Genomic DNA, 25734 nt, shown 5'->3' with positions numbered 1-25734 from the left:
TCTCTAGTCCTGACATTGAATGAATATATAATATAATATAATATAATATAATATAATAATAAATGATTTTCATATTTTTCACTTATAATTTTAATAAGGGTTGGTCCACTTTAAAATTTTAGTGAAAGTGTGTAAATGGAAGTAGGAGAGATATAAGAGAGGTAAAAGTAATAAGAATGTATTATATACATGTATAAAATTGTCAAATAAGAAATTTAATAAAAAGCATATAAGTACACAATAGAGATTTGTCTTAGTTAGGGTTACTATTGCTGTGATGAAACACCATGACCAAGAAGCAATTTAGAAAGAAAAGGGTTTATTTGGCTTACACTTCCACATTATTGTTGATCAGTGAAGAAATTAGCCCAATAACCCAAACATGGCAGGAACCTGGAAGCAACTGCTGATGCAGAGACCCTGGAGAGGTGCTTGCTCCTCCTGGCTAGTTCAGTCTTCTTTCTTATAGAACTGAAGACTACCAGCCTAGGGATGGCATTATCCCCTAATGGGATAGGCCCTCTCACATTTATCACTAATTAAGAGAATGTCTTAAGGCCAGAGGCATTTTCTGTTGAGTCTCCCATCTCTCTGGTAACTCTAGCTTATGTCAAGTTGACATAATTCTAGCCAATACAAGATTTATTTTTCATATTCATAAGACAAAGATTTTAAGAAAATGTAATTGGCAACCATTATAGAGTTTCTATTGCTTAAATAAAACACACTATTACCAAAAGGAACTTGGAGCAGAACAGATCCTACACATCCCAGGTCACACTCAACTGAGGAAAGCCAACACCAGAACCTGGAGGCAGAAATTTAAGCAGAGTCCATGAAGCAATATTGCTTAAAGGCTTGCTCACCTCCTGGCTTGCTGAACCTGCTTTATTACACACCTAGAATCACCTGCTCAGAATGGGCACTGCTAACAGGGAACTGAGCCCTCTAATATCAATCATTAATATTTAAATTCCCCACAATCTTTCTCAAGGGCAAATTTCATGAGGACATATTCTTAATTGAGCTTCCCTCTTTCAAGACAACTCTATTTTTTATCAACTTGTCAAAAATCTAACCATGATATTAAGCTATTACCAAAAAAAAAAAAAAAAACAAAACATTTTCATACATTGCTAGTAAAACATAATGCAGTTTTAATGAAGGAAAAGGTGATTTTATATGCTCTTATACATATGCAGTTGCCTTTTGATCCTATTTTCCTGCTTTGACAGAAATTCACAAGCATTCTGAATGAAATATGAACTGGTATACTACTCATTGAAACAATGTAATAATAAACAATCAAAACCAAACTAAGTGAATGTCAAGAGGAAATTGATTAACTCAGGCTACATCTATACAGTGGAATGCTATGCATTTATAAGGAAAATGTGGCCTTTGTGTGCCAAGAAAAAATTTTTTCAATAACACTTTAAAATAAATAAATATGACAAGACATCATATTATATGTTATCATTTTTCTAAAAACATAAAGTAAATTGCAGCAAATATATTTTTGAGTTTATATGTATTTGCATAAATATGGAAGGTTAAAATATATAATATAATTTTTTATCAAAACATTGTTGAGTGTAGTGGATAGGGATGAGAAGGTAACAAAAATGTAGTTGACATGTTTTTAAATGGTCTATATATATATATATATTCAAAAAGACAATGCTAGAAAGTATGACATTATGTTCCTGGTTTCCATGTTTCAAATATTATTTAAGTAATAATTTAAATTTATCTGTTCATTTTTTTGTAATATAGTTATCTATACAGTTAAAAAAGGTTTTTTGGATGAATTTGGCACAAAACCATTAGATATTTTTCAAATATAATACAAAAATTTAAGTAAAAATTCTAACTATATTTTTAAGAATGAATATCCATTGCTTACTTCCCCTACTATTAAAAACTATGGTAAACTACTTGCAAAATGTTTTTGAACCATTTCTGCTATGAAGAACAAAGAAAAACATTATTGGTACTCTAGCAGTAATTACAATGTAATTTCGTCAGCTAGCTATTTGCTAATTTTAATGGAACATATTAAATTTGTAAGGCAAAAGAAAAGCAAATGAGATGGGATCTCACTATGTAGCTCATGGCTATCCTGGAACTCTTTGCATAGGTTAAACTGGCTTCTAATTCAGAGATTTACCTGCCTCTGATGGTATTACAAGTGTGCACCACCCAACACAGAAGGAATAAAAAGCTAATAAGATTCATTTTGTCAGCTGTTTAAACACAAAAGATAGTTTTTCATTTATACTGAAATAATTTTTAAAATAAAGAAAATATATTCATGTTTATTGACAACTTAATAGATTGTTGTCTGATTTTTAATTAAATGTAGTCAACTGACTTTCTTCTTCTAGGTATATTTTAAAGACCATCTACATATACTTTAAAATGACATTGGAATAAAATGGGGCTGAACATATTGCTCAGTAGTTAAGTCCTCTTACTACACTTGCATGGACCAGAGTTTAGTTTTAAGCACCATTATGATGATGCAGCCACTTTTAACTCCAGTTCCTGGAATCCCACAGCTTTTCATATCTTGACAGGCACCAGCAGGAACATGGCACACAAACCTAAACTCAGTTGCAAACATATTCACATAAAACTAATATAAATAAATATTATAAACAAACAAACAAATAAATAATAGAATAAGAGGTAAACAAATAAAACAAGTAAAAAAACTCCTTGAGTGACTTCACCCATGTTATCTTGTTTTTTTGAGAAAAAATAACAGTAACTTCCTCATTTAAACATGCACTTCTAAGTAATTATTAAGGGAAAGAAAATATTAATATGTTTCATGTTTCATATCAAATATTGCATTCTGATCCATACTTACATATCTTATATGTAAATTTATTTATAAATGAATATATGTAAGTAAATAAAAGCCAGAACCTGTGTTAAGTGTGAAATATTTGAAATATAATATTCTTTCAATGTGTCATCTATCTTTAAAAATAATAAACAGAATTAATTCATATTATATTAATATTTTTATTATATTATGTATCTTATATTTACATTCTTTGATTACATACCCTCTTCAATATGACACCAGCTTGGTAATATATTCCAATAAAGGCAATGGTCAGCATTTATTTTTCTATGCCCTATGGGGAATCCATCTGTTCTGCCTGGCCCCACAAGACAATTTCTCAAGAACATCAAAATATTCATTTTCCTGTATCCTTTAACTTCTTACTCCTAATTGAGATTTGGAAGGCAACTTTAACAATTCTTTCTTCAGATGAATTCATAGCCCTATGATTACTCCAAAAGGTATGTAGACTCTTTACATGACCCTAGCTGACATGAATTATGTATCTAGTATGTGCCAGTCATTATATATGCATTATTTTATATATTTTAAGGGCATATAAATTCATCTGGTGGTTGTGGTACATGCTTTTTATTTCTCGCACTCAGGAGGCAAAAGCAGAAGCAGGAATATCTCTGTGATTTTGAAGTCAGAATGGTCCCAGAATGTGAGGTGCAGGATAGAAGAGTTACATATAGAAACCCTGTCTAAAATAATAATGATACGAGTACTACTATTACTGATTAATAATAATAATAATAATAATAATAATGATAATAATAAACACTTCAATGTAGCTATAACATTTTAATAAGGCTTTAAATTTTATCAATTTTTGTATACAAAACTAAATATTCTTCATGTGGTCAGGTGAGATGGTGCAATGAGTGACTGCTGCCAAGTCTGATGACATGAGTTTAATCCTATGGTCTTAGGTGATGAAAGGAGAGAATGAGTCTTACAAATTTTCCTATGACTTCCACACATGTGCAATGACACATACACGTATTGTTTATACTCCTTAATCTTCATACCACTTAGTAAATTCTCTATGATATCATTTTTGCCAGGATTTACAAGAACGAAACTAGGTCTCTGTTTTTCACCATGTTTAAAATTCTCACTCAGAACAAAAATAAGTTAAATATCAATCAAAGACTTTAATGTAAAACCTGAAACTTGAATTTTTAGAGAAACAGTTTAAATGTATATATATATATATATATAAGCAAGACATTAATAACTTCAAGAAATAATAGTGAGAACTGACAAATATAAAAAGAAAATATTGTGTTAACAGCAAAGAAAAGAAGAGAACACCTACAATGTTGAAAAAAATTTTGCCATCTATACATTTGATGTACGACTACTATGAAAATATATCAAAATTTCAAAAGAATACCAACCTAACAACCCAATCCATAAACAGAAATTTCTCAAACATGAAATATAAATACTTAAATAAAGTATGAACTATATTGAATATTTTTATACAGTAAATAAATACAAATTAAATCTACATTGAGATTTCATCTGACTCAAATTAGACTGGTTATCCTAAAGAAAATAAATAGCAACAAGTGAGAATGAAGAGAAAGATATTCCATGAAGAGTGTTGATATGAAAGTAAATTATACCATCCATTGTGAAAATAAATCTAGAGGACTCCCAATATCTAAAAGTAGAACTACTATATGAAGTGTCAGTAATATTTCTGGGTATATACCAGAAGAAATTTGAGCCAACAAATTAATACAGTATTCAAGATATGCAACCAATGGTGATTTTTACAAACAGAGAAACAGATACAAAAAATATGGTATTTATTTATTTATAGACAATGGAGTATTATACACTCATGTAAAAGTAACTTTTATTTTTCAGATATAATTATGGTCTCAGAGGCTTGCTGCAAAATAAGCTCACCATTTCTAGCTCTTTCTGAACTCTGACTCGCTAGTTCCACATAGCTGTTCTGACCTAAGCACTTCTCCAAGCTGACTGATTCAAACTTGCATCTCTCAGCTTCTGACGGAATTACTCTGCTTGGAAAAACTGCCTCTGAATTCCAGGAACTGAATTGTACTGACTGCATGAACTGAATGGAACTGAATGGAAGTGCATGAACTCACCTAAACAGAATCGTACTCAACTGAACTGCACTGAACTCAACTGAACTTCACTGCATTTCCTGAACTCAACTGACTAACCTCATTTGACTTTCCTCCACTTAGATGTCATTGTTTGGGATTAAAGATGTATACTAAAAGTGTGTCTCTATTCTAGACAGAAGGATTAAAGATATGTATTTAGAGTGTGTCTGTGTTCCAGTCTAATCACACAGAAGGTCTTTGGATGTGATCCCTTGCCAGAGCAGCCATGTTGCTGGATTAAAATTCCTCTACATATTCATAAAGAAGGATGAAATCATGTCATCTGCATTGGTGTGTACTCAAATTATGCATGCTTCTCTTATTTGTATATCCTAAAATTTAAATAAATCAATCAATCATATATGGCTTTATATGTGTATGATATACATATATATGTGTATGTTATGATACACACATCTACTCACACACACATATATAAATAAATTATATATATATATGTGTGTGTATATATATACATATATATACACACACATATATATATATTGTGTATGTGGCAAAAGAAAGGCTGGAGAACTTGTGAGAAAGAACAGAAGAGGAAGAAAGGGGAGGGCATAAAGGCATGATATACAATGCATGACATACTTGAAATAAGTTATCTTTATGAAATCTAGCATTGTGTATAGTGAAAATATACCAACAAAAACCTGAAAATAAATTGCAATATAACTCAAACACCATATTCCTTATCCATATTCACTGCTTTATAATTTGACTTTGTATATTTTCTCCCTTCAGTGTATTAGGACCTAAGTAATTTTTTGGTAGGTGATTTATTTTCTTTTATGTATGTGAGTGTTTCACCTATGTATCTGTAAGTACACTACTTGTGTGCTTGATGCCCACAGAAGCCAGAAGAGTTCTGATGTCACAGATGAATACAAGTCACCATGTGGATGCTGGGAACCAACCACCATCCACTTCAAAAGCAAATGCTCCTAACTGCTGTGCTCCAATACCAGGATATATGTTGTGTTTTCCAAACTATTGTTTCCAAGGCATTTTTAAAATACTGCCTGGTGTTTAGCAAACATTTGATAAAAACTCTGTTTTGTAAAGTTTTAAAATATGAAGAATATTTCTACTTATGTTTAAAAGGTAAAATAATTTTTGGAAGTAGATATTGAAGAAATAGTTTGTAAAATGAAAACTTAAATATAAAATAGGTCTAATATAAAGCTCTGTGCTGATAGATAACCATAATATGCTTCAGGTTTAGCAAGATTAAAATGAAGAATGTACAGATTTTTAAGACTTTGTACTGGAGACATGAAAGATATACCTTTATAAGTTATAATTTATAATTTATATTCAAAGCAATTCAGCTACTTATAGGGTTTTATTAGTATTAACAAACATATTAAGGTCTTTTAATTATGTCTAATCATGAAATAGAATAGTTTTATAACCTCAGAAGAATTCCCTTAAACACATTTATATTTAATCATCTTCAAAGATTCTACACCTAGGACAACTAATGACTTGAGTTTCAAAGAAAATTTCCCATAACTATCTTGTGGAATCCTTAGCCCTAAATGAGACATCTTTGTCACACCTCTTTTTTCCAAGTCTCTGGAATCATTGCAGAAGAGGGAAGAGAAATAATGTCAAATGCAACACATGACTATAAGAGAACAGTGTTTTCTGATCATAGCAGGGTATTTACAAATGTGAAAATATATGTAGTTTTTGTTTAGGTGAATATATTGTTGAGATTTCATGGTATAGCTTCCTTATCATATATAGAGATACTATTTCACAGCAGATTTCCTGATGATCTGGCTCTTTGTAATGGAGCTACCTTAAAAGTTACAAAATATTATTCATGGTGATTTTCATTTTAGTGAATGATATTTGTTGGTGATACTGGGTTATTTTAGGCATAACTGGTGGCCATCCAAATGTTGTTCTTGGTGAAAAAGTAAAGTTTGACACCATAAACAATAAGAGCTTCATAAAAACAAACAAGACATGAAAATGGAACAATGCCTTATGTTCAGAGACTGGAATAATTAATATTGTTTAAATATCCATTTCAATGTGTGCATTCAGCAGGGTTCATTTTTAAATCCTCATACTGTTTTGTATACAAAAAGAAAATGTAGTTCCTAAATATGTATGGAAGCACAGACACACAAACAGCCAAAGAATTTAAAACTAAAACCAAACCAAAATTTGAATAAGGTACTTAGTATTTGGTATATGTGCTATGCTATGTGGTATCGAATTTTATAATACTCATGGTACAACATTTTGATTGTTATTTTGAGTTAACATAATATTTTACAAATGTTATGAAATGTAAGCCTGAAATTAATATACAGGAAGAGCCCTGTTTTGGCTTATTTCTGCTGTAGTAGATTGCTACAAATTTAGTGACCTTGAACAACAAATTTATCTCACAATTAAACTTACAGGGCCAAACACAAATGGCTGATAAGAACTTAAATAAATGTTCAATATCCTTAGTCATTAAGGAAATGGATTCCATAATTACTTTGAGATTTCTTCTTATACCAGTCAGAAGAGCTAAGATAAATAAAGCAAATGACAGCTCATGTGGGATAGGGAAGACTCATTCATTAAGGAAGGAATTGGGATCTTATACAACCACTATGGAAATCAGTGTGATGGGGATTTGGAAGCTGGAAATAAACCTACTTGAAGATCAATCTATATTATTCTTGAGTATCTAGCCAGATGACACTACATTCTGCTACATAGGCACTTGTTCACCCATATTTATAGGTGTTCTATTCATAATAGCCAGAAATCAAAAGCAGCCAAAATGCTCATTCAGGGATTGAATGATAAAGAAAGTGTATATTTACAGCATGGAAGATAATTTATCTGGGACAAAAACACATCATGGCATTTGCAGGTAAATGGATGGAGTTATCTAGAAAGAGTCATTGTGAATGAGATAAACTATAGTGATAATTCTGGAAGTTTGGTTTCTTTAAAATAAGAGAGAGAAATATAAGAATATGTTTTTATTTTAGTTTCAGGTATGGGGATATGGGGCACCTGTGCTTGCCTCGTGCTCTAGCAGAGGTGTAGTTTGCCAGCTACAGATAGATTCTGCAATTGTGTGACATTTGGAATTCTTGGAACTTTATAGAATGTATATAAATTTTAGAGCCCCAATAGGGGTTTGGTGGTAGTTGATCATTCAGGGATGGGGGGTTGCAGTTTGTTAGTAGTCAGGCTCAAAGAATAAACAAGTAGAAGGAAATTAGATTCACAGGTCTCTATTTGTTTCTCTCCCTTCTAGCTTTTCTCTAGTGATAGGAGTGAAACTGGGGTGATAAATAGTGGGAAAAAGAAGAACCTGACAAAGTAACTAAGTTGAGCTACAGTAACTCAGATCCCAAAGAAAAATATGGTATGTATCTGCTTGTATGTAGATGTTAGTTAGCTCTTACTTCTTTAATAAGCAAGCTACAATTCATATAGCCATGGAAATTAGGTATAGAGTAACAGACTGAAGGATCCCTCTAGGAAGGAGAAATGTAAAGTTATATAGATAATTATGGAGAGATGGAAGGGCAGAAACTAGAATGGGAGGATTAAGTAAAAATGAGGAAGGAAGAAGGAGATGAGGGAAAAATATGGGGAGAGACAACTAAAACTAAGGGCCATTTGAGGGGCCATATGGAAATCTAGCACAGTAGGAACATCATATATATATATATATATATATATATATATATATATATATGTGTGTGTGTGTGTGTGTGTGTGTGTGTGTGTGTGTGTGTAAATTTTGAATGCAATCACCTAATAATTGGGGAGACAAACTCACAACAAGGTAACTCTCTCCATGAAATGAAACCCTCCTGTGTCAGGGATAGTTTACATTTCATAGAATTTTTGGCTGAGAGAGCCAGGTGGAAACTCCCAAACAACCCAGTCTATTGTAGCTGCTATAGGTTATTCTCCACAAACTGATGGTAAGGCCCTATTGCTGAAAGAGCACTGACACGACTCTCATTGAGCTGGTGCCTACTTAGAGCCTTTACTCCTACTAACTAATTTTCACAGTAGTGGAAGTTACTCTGAAGGCTACAAGAGGAGAAAGGTAAACATCAACCCAGCTACAAATGCTTTGATCTTCAATTGTGACCTGTCTGCAAAAATTGCAAGTACAATAGAAAAGCAAAAGTGGGAGTAATCCACCACTATCTGATTGGAATTAATGCCCATTCCATGAGATGTAACTCATACCCAACACTACCTGGTTCTACAAAAACTGGAGCCTAGGTAGGCCATGGCCCTAGGGGAAAGCAAATACTATTTTTCAGTTAAATTTAGTTCAGGGAGGGAAATGGTTTTCAATCTGTGGGCCAAGACCCTTTGGATTTGCATATAAGGTTTATATTACAATTCACAATAGTATCAAAATTGAAGTATTAAGTAGTAACAAAATAATTTTATGGCTGGGGTGTCACCACAACATGAATAACAACAGGATTAAAGGGTCATAGCATTAGGAAAGTTAGGAACCACTGCACTAAAGAACATAGCAATAAAACAGCTCTTAATGACATTTTTTGCTAGGTTAGGTGTCTTGTTCAGATCAACAGATGGACAAAGTGCAGAGTGTAAGAGTCCTTGGAACACTCAGAACTAACTAAAGTGTCTTCATCAAATCCCTCTCTGTAGGGATCAGAGAACTCTGCCAAAGAGGTGACAAAAAGGGTATAAAAGCTGGCGGAAATAAAAGGCACCAAAGTAAACAGTGTTTTCTAGACAAAACAGAACTGGCACATAAATGATCTCATAGAGACTGTAGTAAGAGGCATCCCACCTAACCAAGTATAAGCCAAGCAGTGTGCCAGCACTGAGAAAGGAAGTAGACACAAACATACATGGCTATCCTAGAAGCTGTGTCCAACCTTTTGATGAGAAAGTATCAGCTTTTTTCCAAAGAAGGCTCAGTGGGTATGTAAATCATACTTAAGGGCCTGTCTGTGCAACAGGAGATGGCCAACATAAGATAAACACAACAGTTATTTATTGTTATTGTTACAATTAATATTAATAATATTATTATAAATTATTGTCTCCTAATGCTTTTTCTGGACCTGCCTTCCTTCTTTCTTTCCTTTCTTCTTTCCTTTCTTTCCTTTTCTTCCTTCATTCCTTTCTTTTCCCTGCTACAGGTCTTTTGCTTATACATTATGCTTTCCAATTTTGTGTCTTTATGGGATTTCTATGTGTTCAAATATGAATGTTTTTGCATTTATATGTTTCTTGTGATTTCTCTTTTGCTCCTTCTTTCTCTTCATTTGTTTTGTGCTATTCAGTTGTGATTTTATTTTATTTATATTTGTTATTTTACATAATTTTTGTTTGATGGTGAAACAGAACAAAGGCTGTGGATTTGGGTTGAGAGGTGGGACCTAGGAGTTTGAGGAGGAAAAAACATAATCAGAATGTATTGTATTAAAAAAAAATGAACTGTTGATGTACCCAACTGAACATGGACTTGTCACAAATTGAGACAATATGGAGAAGATCTGAAATTACACCTTCTACAATGAGCTGCATTTGGCAACTTAGGAGCACATTGTGTGGCTCACTGAGTCCCTATGAATCCCAAGGCCAACTGTGAAAAGATAACTCAGATTAAGTTTGCATGTTCAGCACTCCAGCCACATACATAGGCTGTATTGTCTCTGTATGCCTCCAGTCATACCACTGGCATTATGATGAACTCTGGAGATGGAGTCACCTACACTGTACCCATCTATGAGGCATCCCTTCCTCATGGCATCTTGCACCTGGCACTGGATGGCTGGGAACTGACAAATTATCTCCTGAGGATCCTGACCACATGGCTTCAGCTTTACCATTACAGCAGAGAGGAAAATCATGTGTGACTTCAAAGAGAATCTGTGATATATATATTTGAGCAAGAGATAGCCATTGTTGCTTCTTCTTTCTCCTTGGAGGAAAGCTATGGGCTGACCTGATCGTCAGGTTATCCCTACTGGTAATTAGCTGTTTCACTGTCCCCAAGTCTCTTTTTCAGGCCTGCATCCTGTGTATATAATCCTGTGTGTCTATGAAGCTACTTTGAATACCATCATGAAATGGGGCAGTAACATCTGCAAAGACCCTATGCCAACATAGTGCTTTTCTTAGCAACATCATATACCCAGGCATTGCTGACTGGATGCAGAAGAACATCACTGCTCTGGCTCCCAGCACAACAAAGATCACTCTTCCTGACTGCAAGTACTCTGTGTGGATTGGTGGCTCCATTTTGGTGTCACTGTGCACCTTCTATAAGATGTGGATCGGTAAACAGGAGTGTGAGTCTAACCCTTCCATGGTGTACTGCAAATGCTTCTAGACAGAATGTTACTCAATTGTGTTTACACCCTTTCACTGACAAATTGTAACTTGTAAAGAAAATCAGAAAATCAGAAAATAAGGAAAACAAAAACTGAGACAACATTGGTATGGCTTTATGTGTTTTTGTTTGTTTTGGATTTTGTTTTTGTTTTGTTGCTTTTGACTCAGGATCTAACAACTGGAAAGGTGAAGGTGACAGGAGTTGATTGGAGCAAACACTGCCCAAAGTTCAGCAATGTGGTTTGAGACTTTGATTGTACATTTTTTAAAATAGTCATTCCAAGTGCCCATGAAATACATGGCTACAGGAAGTCCCCCACACTCTCAAAAGTATCCCAGACTTCAGATACACACCTCATCACCTAAGTCCAAGTTTGAAGGAGACAGCATTGCTTTTGTGTAAATGACGCATATTATGCTCATATCTAAAGGTCCCCACAGACCACCAGAGACCACCAAGAATCCAACCATAATGCAAAGGAATGAGTCTTTAGCTTGAACCATCCAATTTCTCTAGCATACTGAAAAGTATTAGTACTTTACTAATAGAACTAGAAATATAGGCCAGGAACCATCTAAGAATTCTTATTAAATATTTAAAACATTAAGACATTAAAAGCTAGCCTTGCCTGTTTTATCATGGTTGCAGGGCTGCATGCATGCCCCACCAACTTGATGTAAGAAGCCTTTGGACTCCCTGTGAGTGGGCTGAAGATACTGAGATGGTAAGGACTTGCCTGCACACACTGTCTTGAAACCAGTTTAAGTGCATGCCTTACAAACAAAGAAAATCTTTTTTCAGTGAAAAGAAAACAAAAAAGAAAAACAGCTTTTCCTTTCTAGACTCCATTATTCTTTCATGCCTTCCACTGTCACATTTCTTTGACTCTGCCTTTCCCATTTTCTTTGCTGCTGGCTTGTAATGATTACATCCAGGCCTATCTTGATAACTCAATGATATTCTACTATGAAGAACTTTAATGACATTTACAATATCCATTCTTCTATTAAACTCTATACTCTTATTTTCCATAGATTAAGACAGGGACATTTTAGGGTTTGAGGTGGTGCTTCTTTAGTTTATTTTATTTTGGGTTGGTGTGAAAATGAGTTTTATGGTTATACATTTTAACTTCTATGTTGGATAGTAGTACATGGAAATTTTATGGGTATTTAACAGATATTTATAAGTTTCAGGTGATTTCTAACTATGTTCTTTAACATGAATGAACAGTCTAATGAAAATGTCTCTATCTGTGTTTCAAAAGAATCAAATTTGCCCTTACAGAATTCTCTGGATTTTCAGATATTTCCAGGTAAATGTTTTCTTTTCAGTTTACTAGCTACATAAATAATTTCTTTTAGGATTTCTCAGTAGTTTCCTCAGTTTTTCATAATTTTTCAAACCTTTTTGGTGTGTGTGTGTGTGTGTGTGTGTATGTGTGTGTACTATATGTAGAGGCCCAAGTACACATTCAGTTTTTCTGATGCTGTCCATCTTACTTTTAAGACAGGACTTCTCAATTTCTTGGAATTCATTGATTAGGCTAGATGCCTAGCAAGCCACATTTTACTTATTACCTTATACAGCCTTAGAAGTGATATTATTATTCATTTAATTTTTAAAAACTCTAATGAATGCATAAAATCCAAAACCTCCCTTTATTGTAAGATTAATTGAATGAATAATTAATAATCTGTGAAGGGCCAAGAAAAATATAATTTTCAAAAGTTTTACTTTCATAAGTGTCCAAATATGTATCTCACAAAATTGTGCAGGAAAGAAAAAAAATGCAGTATGTATCAAAAGCTGAAACAAAAAAAAAACTTTTTTAAAAATTTGAAGTAAAAAAAGTAGAGTTAAGGGGCTCCCTTTATCCTTTATGTCAGGTGGTAGTCAGTTTTTGGGTACATATTGATACATTTTGGCATAATTAAAACCAAAACAAATAGAGCAATTCTAATGAAATGACTGCTATTTTCTATCTATGCAGATGGTTCTCTTTTTAACTTTAAAATGATTCACATCCCCTTGGGAGGGGACAGTAATTAATCCTGTTGAGTACAGTGAAAACAAAATATAAAGGCATTATGCTAAATAGACAAGTATTTGATAAAATAACAACTTTAACCAGATGGAAAAATCTACAGCAATAAAGGACATGAAAACTAATTTCTATTTAGTGTTTAAAGTATTCTTTCCTGTCTGTTGGGAGAACTTTCTTGAAAATGGGAAGGCAGATTGTTTTGTTACCTTTTGAACTCATTTAAAGATGTTCACAACATCTTTGAGTCAAATGATATCTATGTAATGAACTGTGAATTATTAAAATCTCTGCTTGCTGATATTCACTAACTGTAACAGCAGCTTGTAAGAAGATAGTGATAGAAAATTCTATAACCAGCTTCAAAACTCATGTTTTTTCTTTTAAATAAGCTGTCAAGTCTAGTTAGTGCTGTATACATGTGCATGGGTGAGGGGGCACTAACTGGAGCATGGGAGTCTTAAAGTTGGCCATATTTTAAATAAAGCAAGATTCTCTTTCCATCAGCAGCTATAAGCTGCTAACAGCTTCTTAGTAAGTGGAAGGGACATGAGAACATTTACCATCTTTGTTGAAATTCTAGTTGGCTTGAATATATGCAGGTCTTGCTAAGGTAACCATGTTTCCTATAAATTTATGAGTACAAAAGGAATGCTATACCAAGAAGATAATGCTTCACAATGCCCACCCTTTATATTTTCTATTATGTGTACATGTGAATAATTAGATCAAAAGATTCCTTCATCCAACTTTAATAAAAGTATTGCAGTTTCTACATTTTGGATGAAATCTATGAGTATATAAAAGTGAATCTGAATACAAAATAGCATCCACTGAACTGCAGCCAAATTAATCCCAATTGGTTGGCGTAAAGCTGCACTTACTAATAGAACCAGAAATATAGGCCAGGAACCATCTAAGAATTCTTATTAAATATTTAAAACACTAAGACATTAAAAATAAACACTAAGACATCAAAAGTACTAAAAACAAACACTAAAATATTAAACATTAAAAACAAATATTAGAATATAGTATGATCTTGGCTTAATTAGGAAAGACATATATAATAACTTTAAAGCCTAAAGTGCCAAGAAAGGCTCAATTTTCACAAGCAACAGAAATTCATCATAATCTAAATGAACACAGAAACCTCCTCCTTCAACTTTCACAACATTTTCTCCTTTCCATAAACTAAGATCACATACTATAGATATATAGTAAACAAGGTGTTGTCCACCCTTTCCTCAAAGAACCCTTTCTAATATCCAGATAACACTACTTTCAGTTCATCAAAAATATTTCATGACTACAGTTTTTATTTAATTCTCTGTGTTATCACTGCCATCAGATACATGATTAAACCATCATTTACATGTTCTACTCTAATATCTATCTGGCTCATTTCTTCCTCCTCCTCCTCCTCCTCCTCCTCCTCCTCCTCCTCCTCCTCCTCCTCCTCCTTCTTCTTCTTCTTCTTCTTCTTCAACAAATCTTGGTGCCAAAAGCTATAGTTGAAGGAAGTGAATCAAATGGGTACCTGAGGGGACTAGAGAAATATCTTAGTGGGTAAGAGTTCCTGTTGGGCAAACATGATGACCTGAATTTGGATCCCAGGACCTATGTAAATGATGCATCTACATATGAATTAAAACCAGGGTAGTAGAAGGCAGAGACAGCAGATGTTTATTGATCACCATCCATGTTTCAGATTTAGTAAAAGACTCTGTTTCAAAGGAGTAAGGGAGAACATGATAAGAAGGGCACTGTAAATCCTCTTCTGATCTTCGTGTACATATAAGCATGCCCAAACATCTATAGGCATATATGCCACACACATAAAACACACACACATACACACACAAACACACATATACACAAAGTTTAAAATTAATACTCAAATATGTATAATAGCTCAATGATAGCACACTTGCATAACATAAATAACGCTCTGAGTTAAAACCCTACATTGAAGAAAACCACTAGTAATTGCTTTAAAACAACTTACTTTTGAATGGGGGAGAAAGACACACACATACACATACACACACACACACACACACACACACACACACACAGATACCACAAGCATGCACTTGTACACACACAAATAAACAACAAATACCCTCACCAGGATTTTAAATGCTTCTGTATGGCAAACTTTCCACATTGATGTGTTAAATTGTTCATATTTAACTAGTTTCCAAACATCTAGTCTTGCATTTTTTCAAGTTATTTTCTACCTCACAAGCACAATTTTTAAAATAATAATGTGACCAGATAATTCTTTACCGGAATTATTTATGCATCATTTACTGCTTCTATATTCATTTTAATTGTCAATGTATGCTTGAGAACATTGTGGTAGTAGTCTGTGAAACATGTTTCATAGATCTCAGAGCCAAAATTATTTCTCTGATATTTGCAAAATGTTATTTTTTTAAAATTTCTACTCTGTAACAATTTTGTAGTCAAATTTTCCAGCTACCAAATAACTTGTTACATAGAAACAGATTACATAAAGATGTGATTATGAGAATCTAGATGTTTTCTAATAAACCAGATAATAACACACAAAATAGTAAAAACAACTTTGATTTTTCTTATGCTGTGTACTTACTGTTTGTTCCACTCAAGCCAAAACATTCTTTTTTATATAATCTGTCCTGTGCTTTCCTGGTCATCTCTAGCTATTTTCCACATTACTGGATTTTATCTAGAAAATGAAGTAAAACAAAATAAAGATGATCTAGAAATATAAGAGTATAAAAAAAAGGCCCAGAAGAAAATCCAGATTAGGGGGCTTTCAACTGTATTCTTACACATTCCTCACCTTTATATGAAAATGTATTTGGTGGAAAATAGTATACATACTATCACTAAGCCAATACAATTATTAATAATAATTCCTGTAAACCTGTTTTAACAAGATCTCTAGTAAATAATTCACATAATTTGATTATGATCACATTTGTTTTATAATTTCTTACCTCCTTTAATTCCAAGTACAGTCTGATCTTCTTGACTTTTGGAAACATGAAATATCAATTTCCAAAGTATAAAAAACATGTTTAAATATAAGTTTTGAAAACACTTTATGAAAAATATTTATACCAATTTTAGTATGCATTCAAGCATAAATATTTTTTATTTACAAATGTGACTTATTTACATAAAATATGAGTAGATTATCCTATTGCATACGAAGTATAATAGTACTCTTCTGAAATGACTATCTCTTGGGAGGCTAAATACTTTTGGACAGATGAGTTACTCATTTTTTTCATTGATTGATAGTTTCAGAATCAAGCTGCCATATTTTATTATTATAATAATCACATAAAATATATACATTTAAACTTCCACCCTATAACTATTATTTTCTACTAGAAAAATAATTTTTAACTTATTTGAAATTTATCTAGTTATTTACTTACAATATTCTTGTACTTGAGAAGTCTGCCAAATATTTAAAATAATTCAAAGCTTGCCTAGTTTGCTATTATACAACTGGATTTTTCTTATTCCCTGTTATGACACTGTTAGAAGCCTATGTAGCAGAGGAGAATGAAGAAAATGAATGTGGTAAGTTTATTTTTCTGGTTTCATATCCTTGAGTTCATGAAGAGCTGGCCCCAGATCTGAGGTGTTTGGGAACCCCCTACTCTGCCCCACAACAGAACATTTAAGGATGGAATATCTTCCTTTTAAAAAATACTTCAAGTTGTCCAACTGCTGTATGGCAGAAATTTCCCTGTCCAATCTATTTGCAGCAGGAGGCCTGGGATTGGACAGAGAAAAGGGAGACGGTGGAGCTAAGAGTTAATGAGAGGGGGAAGCAAGAAGAGAGAAAGGAGGTGAAAATGGAGGCAAGTGTGGAGCAGCCTGGCTTCAACTAGCGACAGGTAGTTATCAAAAGGTTAGGATAATTGGGATAACTTGTCTAATCTGTGTGGGCATCTTGTGATTTGAATATTTGCTGATAAATAAATCTGACCAGTTAACTATAAGCCCAAGCTGGTGTTGGGCATAGTGCAGGAACTTTATGGTTCTGTTTTGTTGCTAGAATGTGGGACTGCCTGGGCTGAGCAAGTTGGTGGCAGAGCTGGAAGTCACTGGTCCAATTTTTTAAAACCTCCCACTACACTGATATGTGTTTCTTATCACTATCTTATATAATTTACCATACAATTACCTTAAACTCATCAACAAATGCTATAATTTTTTCTTTAAATTTCAATTCTAATCTATTTTTTTTGCCACCTGCACCATCCTCACTATAATTTAAATTCACTAATTTCTCATATGGATTAAAACAAGAATTTAATACATCTTCCCACCCTGCATTATTTTTATACCAAACAGCTACTGGAATTCATTTAAAACAACAAGGAAGATACTTTATTATGCTGCACAAAAATATTCTAAATGTTTCCCATAACACTTAGAGTAAAATAAAATTTAAAGTTCCCATGATTGTTCAACATAGATTGCTTAATTGTAACTTCTTCTAAATTACAATGGCCAAAGCAAACATCACCTCAAATGTGTACGTTTATCATTTTTTATTCTGACTATATATAATTCTTCACAATTCCATTTTGAAGTTCTAGAAACATATTATTCAACTCTTTCAGAAAATACATGTTCAGAACATCCTACTAGAAATATCCTATATACATACCCTAGATACACGGCAGTCTATTTTTCTTAATAGTCATCTGTGTTACTTAAGTGGTATACCAATTCTAGTCTATATAATGATTTGTCTTTTGTCTTTTTTTTCTTCATGGTATGAACAATCTCTGAATGACTGGCATTCCAGATTTTCTGTTTTCATGTTCATATAAGAATCAGAACTTTGTTAGTGGAACAGTTTCTCTATTTTAATTAATTTTTAGGTTTAAAGGATAATGAATTTTGTGTACATGAATATGCTCTATGCTTGTATTTATGTTTTTTATGTGTATTCCTAGTGCCCAACAAGATGAGCAAGGCTGTTGGATGCCCTGGAACTGGAATTAGTTATGAGGTGCCCTATAGGTACTGTAAGACTCTAGCGAGCACAGTGTTAGTTTACTGGAGACCCCCTGAGAGAATCATGCAGAGATGAGAGATCACTGCAAAATGCAAGAGGAATTTTTAACGTTCCAGCATGCTGGGGCCATCTTGTAACCCAAAAGGAGAGGTGACCTTGCGCAGGTTGTTCAGCGAACATTTATATAGTCTTTAGAGGTAGAGGTAGAGGCCATTAGGCACAATGTGATTGGCAAAACAGTGATCTTTTAAACTGATTTGTCTTTAAGGATTGAGGCCGCAAGGACCTCCCTTGTCTCTGTGTGGCCAGTGGTCCATAGTCCATGTGCTCTGGACCCTCTACCTGCCTCAGGTCAGTCTCCACACCATGTGGTCAGATGAATGTTATTTAGCCTCTGCCTTCTAGAGGGGAGGAGTGCCTAAGTATTCTATGACCTTTTTTCCCCAGGGGAGGATGGATCTGGTGGAATTTTCCTCTTCAGTACTAAGTACTGAATCCAAGTCCTCTACACAAACAAGAAGTGCTCTTAACTGCCAACCCATCTCTATAGCCTCCAGTTTCTCTTTTAAAACCTACTAGGCAGTCTAATCATGGTGACAAATACTTTTAATGCCAGCACTCACAAAGACAGAACCAGATGGATCTATTAAGTTCAAGGCCAAACTGGTTTATATAGTGTACCCTAGGCCAGCCATAATGATACAGTGATATCCTATCTCCAAAAACACAAACAAACAAACAACCATGTTATATACCTATAGAATTGGCAATAAGGCAGGCAAGATGGATCAATAGGTAATGGCATTTGTCCAATAAGCACAATGACCCAAGTTTGATATCCAGGACCCACATGGTAATAGGAGATAATTGACTCTTTCAAGTTGTCTTCTGATTGCCACATGTGCACTTTTATACAAATATGTACATGTGCTTATGTGAAAACACCTAAGTAACTGAAATTTTGTAAAGGAATAAATAAATGCACGCCTAGCCTAAAGAAAAAATAATAAAAAGTAATAAAACTTATCTATAGCAATAACAAGCTACAAATATGTAAAGAATTTCCTTAAATACCCTTTTTCCTAGTGTGATGGTTTGAATAAGAATGTCCCCTATAGGATCATATATTTGAATGCCTAGATACTTGGGAGTAGTGCTGTTGTAAAGGATTAAAAGGATTAGGAAGTAAGGCTTTGTTGGAGGAATTGTGTCACTGGGGGTGGGCTTTGAGGTTTCAATTGCCCATGCCAAACTCAGAGTATCATTCTCAGTCTATGAATCAGGATATAGCTCTCAGGTACTACTCCAGCACCTGCTTGCAAGTTGCCATGCTCCCTTCAGTGATGATAATAGACTAGACCTCTGAAAAGAGAGCAGTCCCCAGTAAAATGCTTTCTTTGTTAATACTTGCCTTGTTCCTTGTCTTAGTTAGGGTTTTACTGCTGTTAACAGACACCATGACCAAGGCAAATTTTATAAAGGACAACATTTAATTGGGGCTGGCTTACAGGTTCAGAGGTTCAGTCCAGTATCATCAAGGAAGGAACATGGCAGAATGTAGGCAAGCATGATACAGGAGATACTGAAAGTTCTACATCTTCATCCGAAGGCTGCTAGAGGAAGACTGACTAACTTCCAGGTAGCTAGAGTAATGCCATACCCACAGTGACACACTTACTTTAACAAGGCAACACTTTCACATATTGCCACTCCATGGACCAAGCATATACAAACCATCACAGTCCTGGTGTCTCTCCATAGCCACAGTACAATGGCTAAGATAGAAATTGATACCAGGGATTGGGGTATCACTGTGACAAGCCTGACCATCCTATTTGTTGGAAGAATATGGAACACTTTGGACTTTGGAATATAAAAACAGTTGCATATTTTAAGTAGGGCTTCCTGAGCTGAGCCATCCTAGTAGAAGCATGAAAAAGAGTGTTGAGGGTGTTTTGAACAGTAGGGGCCCAGCTTAAGAAATTTCAAACAGGAAGAATGTTAGTAAATAGCCAAAAGACCATGCTTGTGATATATTGGCAAAGAATGTCGCTGATATATGCCTTTGTCCTAAAATTTTGTCTCAAGCTAAACTGAAGCGTTTAGCATTAATGGTATTGCCTGAGGAGATTTAAAAACTGTCTGGTGATGGCTATGTTGCGTGGTTATTAGTGGTCACTCATATACAAATCTATAAAGAAATGGAGAAAGCAAGGAAAAATATGAAATGTATAGTTTTATGAGGAAAAGAACACTGAGAAGCATTATGTCAGAAATAAGTCCAGTGCTCAAGAAAATAAAAAAAGTCTGAAGAAAAACTGATGTTAAACATAATAAAGGGAGTGGTGACCTCAAGATAATACTCCACCCAGCTAAGCTTCCAATTTGTGAAAAGAAATTAAAGGAAGCTTAAGCAGTAAAGGAAACATCGACAATAGAAAACTTAGGCAAATGTATTTGAAGGAGGGGGACAAAGTCTAGCTTCAGGAAGCAGCAGAACTTAGCAGTTTCAGCCTAGAGCTGTTGTTGGCTTAGGGTCAAGAATACAAGAAAGGGTTGTACAATCTCTCTTTGTGGCTGAGGAAAGCTGCTGAAGCCAGACCTGTGTTAGGGGTGTCTCTGCATGGAGGCCCAGAGAGGCCAATGAGTGAAGTTGTGGAAGACTGCAAGATGGAGGAGATTCCAGCGTCCTCTGATACCTGCCAAGGAGAGCTGCTAACAGGGAGTCATAGAACGAGCTCATGAGAGAGAACTATGTTTTAGACAATGAATCCAGAAGTCAGAGAAATGAAGATCACTTTGACATCAGAAATGCAGAGTTTGGAGGGTTTTGTTCTTGTTTTGGTCCAATATTTCCGTACAATGTTGCTTTTTCTATCTTTTGGAATGGTAATGTATATCCTGTGGCACTGTAAGTTGGAAGTATGCAATGTATTTTCTATTTTTATGTTACTGAGTTAAAAAACTGCCTTGACTCTCAGAAGAGACATTAAAGTATGAACTTTTAGTAGCATTGAGACTGTGAATGACTATGGGAACTTTTAAAGTTGTATTAAATGCATTTTGTATTATAATATGGATCTACACCTTTGGAGGCCAGGGAGTGGAATGTGGAAGTTTTAATAAGAATGATCTCTATAGCCTCATATATTTGAATGCTTTGTCACCAGAAAGTGGCATTATTTGAAAGGATTAATGGGATTTCAGAAGATGTGGCATTGTCAGAGGAAGTGTGTCACTGAAAGTAAGCTTTGATGTCTCAAAAGTCCATGCCTAGCTCAGAGTCTTTCTCTCAGTCTAGGTAAAAACATAAATAAGTAGCTCATATCTACTGCTCCAGTACTACTCAGCATGCCACCATATTTCCTGACATTATGATAACATAGTAAACCTCTGAAACTGTGAGCAAGCCCCTAACTAAATGCTTTCTTTGTTAAGAATTGCCTTGGTCATGGTGTCATTTCACAGCAATAAAACTGTGACTAAGATATCCAATTTTCAAAAATCTATAAAATAATTTTTGTTCTGACTTATGAGACACCTGTTTCCTTGTCTTTCAAAACAGTTATATTAGAGATAAAAACTATATAGACATGCATAAAAGTCAAGTGATTAGACATACTTCTCCCTCTATTTTTCCCTCAACACTGTGCTTTAAGTTTCATCCATGTTTATACATTTAATTTTTTTATTGGATATTTTATTTACATTTCAGATGAGATCCCCATTTCCCTCCCCCTACCCAGGAACCCCCTATCCCATCCCCCTCCTCCTGCTTCTATGAGGATGTGCCCCCAACCACCTGCCCACTCCCACCTCCCCACCCACAAATTCCCCAACACTGGGGCATCCAGCCTTCACAGACCCTGGGAGCTCTGGTTGGTTGGTATTGTTGTTCTCCCCATGGGTTTGCAAACCCCTTCAGCTCCTTCAGTCTTCTTTCTCACTCCTCCATTGGGAACCCCATAATCAGTTCAGTGGTTAGCTCTAAGCATCCACCTCTTATACAGTTTAAAATTTTTTAAAGAAAATGTCTCATATATTCCAGGCTGGCCTTGCAATTCTTATGTAGACAACACTGCACTTGAAATACTGATAATCCTGCCTCTAAATCCTAAGTACTGAGATAGCAGGTGTGAGCCACCATTCCAACTTGATGCAGTCAATTTTAGCTCATTCATTCTCATTTTTATATACTATTCATTGTAGGAATATATGTTAATCTATTCACCACATTAATCATGAAGTGCTTCTGTTGGAGTTCATGCAACTGTGCTATTTTAAAAAGTTGCTATGAGTGTTCTTTTATGTATTTTTTCCATTATCATTAACTTAGAACTTTTCTCCTTTGAAGACTTTATATTACTGCTTTTATCAAATTTCATTGTTACACTCACTTTCAGAGATCCTTATTTTTCTTATTATGGCATTATTTCTGCCAGCAATTGCTATAATACTTAGAAACAGCAGCTGGAGAGATGTTTCAGTGAGGGAATTGCTTGCTTTGCAAGCATGAAGACCTTAGTGTGGATCTCTATAACACTGGTAAAGAGTTGGACATGGCAGTGGGGATTTGTAAGCCCACTTCTGAGAATCAAAGCCTGGTAGAATCCAGGGGCTCACTGGACATCAAATATAGTCATAAGGTGAGTTTCAGGTTAACTGAAAGTTTCTTTCTTGCAAAAAGGTGACAAGAAAATAGTGTAAAATATCTAACATCCCTCTCTAGTTTCCAAAAGCATGTACGCACATGGAATCACACCAATATGCACATGAATGTATGCTTGTGTGCATGTACGCACACATTCACCTGCATATACATCACATCAATCACTCCTCCACACACAAAAGAAAATATAGTCTCATCATCCTAATGGAAATTATTCAAATCTGAAGGTAACTAACATAGTATCATCAATGAATTTTCTTTATGCAGCTCTTCTACTTTCCTAAAATACTCCACAAAGACTGATTTACATTCTGAAGGCTATAGAAAACATTATGGCAGTTCTATAATATTATTTTTCTTCATAAAATTAGGTTGGTGCTCCATAAGTGCCTTAAATTGAATGGGCTCTAAAAATATGTGCATAGTTTTTCTGATAGAAAATGGCAGAGAACATATTTCTCTCTTAAACTGGTAGATCAGTTATTCATGTCCATGTACTCTTTGAATTCACCAGCTGATTTTAACTTTGATTATATAGAGGGGACTAAATTCTGCTCACTACAGGATCTTGTAGGAAGTACAGGAGACTTGAGTTAATCTCAAATTTTAGATAACAATGAAAATTTCTGTGGGAAAGTTTGTCTAATGTAGAATTTTACATTTGTTCATACTAAAAAGTGTTTGTTTGAAAATCAATTAGCTATATTGTTGTGTGGCTCACCCCTATACAATTTTTGCCAGATAAATGTTTTCATTTTCAAAGTTTTCTCAAAATATTTGAATTGTTCAAATTTATTATATGTCACAAAATCACTAGTTATAGTTTTCTTAGTTAGCATTTCATTGCACCTACTTTTATTTTTATTTCACATTGAACATTTACTTCAGACAAAGTACTGGGAGATTTTTGAAATAATTGTACATAAAGAGAACCCACTTGTTTTCTAATAGTTCTCCACTAAGTCTATTTCCAAAAGTGTACCAAGTTAACAATATTCCAAAGAACGTTGTGTGTCTGGAAAGACAGTGCAGCTTGTAAAAGTGCTTGTATTCAATCCTGATGATACCAGACGAATCCCCAAAACTCACACAAGAACTGGACTCCCTCATACTCCTGACAAATAAATTAAAAAACAAAAGAGAGAAGAAGAATGTGGAAAACAAAACCTAGAATACGCAGTATATATAGCAGCCTCATCTCTGTAGAAGCAGATGTCTTAAAGTGCTGAGGGCAGGAGAGGGAAGGGAAAAGAATAAAAGGAAAGAGAAGGGAAGACAATAGAAGAGAATAAACGAAGAGACAAGAAAAGAAAAAAAAAGAAAAGAAAAGAAAAGAAAAGAAAGGAAAAGAGAAAGAAAAAGAAACAAAAACAACAAGTTGCCCTGAGATAAGCGAAGAGGTGAGAAACAAAGCTTTCTGAACCTCATCAGCTACTGTAATGTACATCACTTCAGCACGCTGTTTCCGGTTCGCCATTTTGCTTTTGTATTTAACGGTCTCCCATTTCGCAAGTCTCTCATTTTACCTGAGAAGACCGTGCTGAGTGCTTGCTGCTCCTTGACTCGTGCTTTTCCACTGTGGTTTCTAGAAGAGATCAAGAAGAGAAAGGAAAAGAAACGGCGAAATAAAAGCAGTAAGTTGCCCTAAGTTACCTAGAGAGGTAAAAAACAGCTACGGTAATGTACATCATGCCAGCATAGTGTTTCAGGTCCACCATTTTGCTTTTGTATTTAACGGCCTCCCATTTTGCTGGTCTCTCATTTTGCATGTGACGACCGTAAGGAGTACTTGTTGCCGCTCCTTGCCTATTTCTTCTCCAGTCTGTTGTGTAGAAGAGAAGAGAACTAAAGAAAAGAATAAAAGTAACAAAACAAGTTGCCCTGAGATACGTGCAGAGGTGAGAAACAAAGCTTTCTGAACTCCATCGGCTACTGTAATGTACATTACATCAGCACGCTGTTTCCGGTTCGCCATTTTGCTTTTGTATTTAACGGTCTCCCATTTTGTAGGTCTCTCATTTTACCTGCGACTATACAGAGTGCTTGCTCCTCCTTGGCTCATGCTTTTCCACTGTGGTTTCTAGAAGAGAAGACATCAAGGAAAGAAGAGAAACAAAAAGAAAAGGAGAAATAAAACAGTAAGTTGCCCTAAGTTACCGGAGAGGTGAGAAGCGGCTACTGTGGGGTGTACATCACTTCAGCACGCTGTTTCCAGTCCTCCATTTTGCTTTTGTATTTAACAGTCTCCCATTTTGCAGGTCTCTCATTTTACCTGCGATGACCATGTACAGTGCTTGCTGCTCCTTGCTTCTTGCTTCTCCTGTCATCTAGAAGAAAAGGAAAGAAAACAAAACAAAAACAGTAAGTTGCCCTAAGTTACCCGGAAAGGTGAAAAATTTCTACTGTAATGTACATTATGTCAGAACACTGTTTCAGGTCCATGATTTTGCTTTTGTATTTAATGGCCTCCCATTTTATAGGTCTCTCATTCTGCGTTCAACAACAGTACAGAGTGCTTGCTGCTCCTTGCCTCTTGCTTCTCCTGTCTGTCATCTAGAAAAGAAGAAAACAGAAAGAAAAAGAGAAACAAA

The 25734-nt window shown here is 34.7% G+C and overlaps 1 pseudogene; it reads left to right on the top strand.

Moving 5' to 3' along the window:
• Positions 1–10497: 10497 nt before the first annotated feature.
• On the top strand, positions 10498–11389 carry LOC117694929 (actin-3-like; annotated as a pseudogene).
• Positions 11390–25734: the final 14345 nt, after the last annotated feature.

Source organism: Arvicanthis niloticus, chromosome X, assembly GCF_011762505.2.
Source record: "Arvicanthis niloticus isolate mArvNil1 chromosome X, mArvNil1.pat.X, whole genome shotgun sequence".
Lineage (NCBI taxonomy): Eukaryota > Metazoa > Chordata > Mammalia > Rodentia > Muridae > Arvicanthis > Arvicanthis niloticus.
Note: the sequence above shows the minus strand (reverse complement) of the source record. Positions and strands in the feature narration are given on the sequence as shown.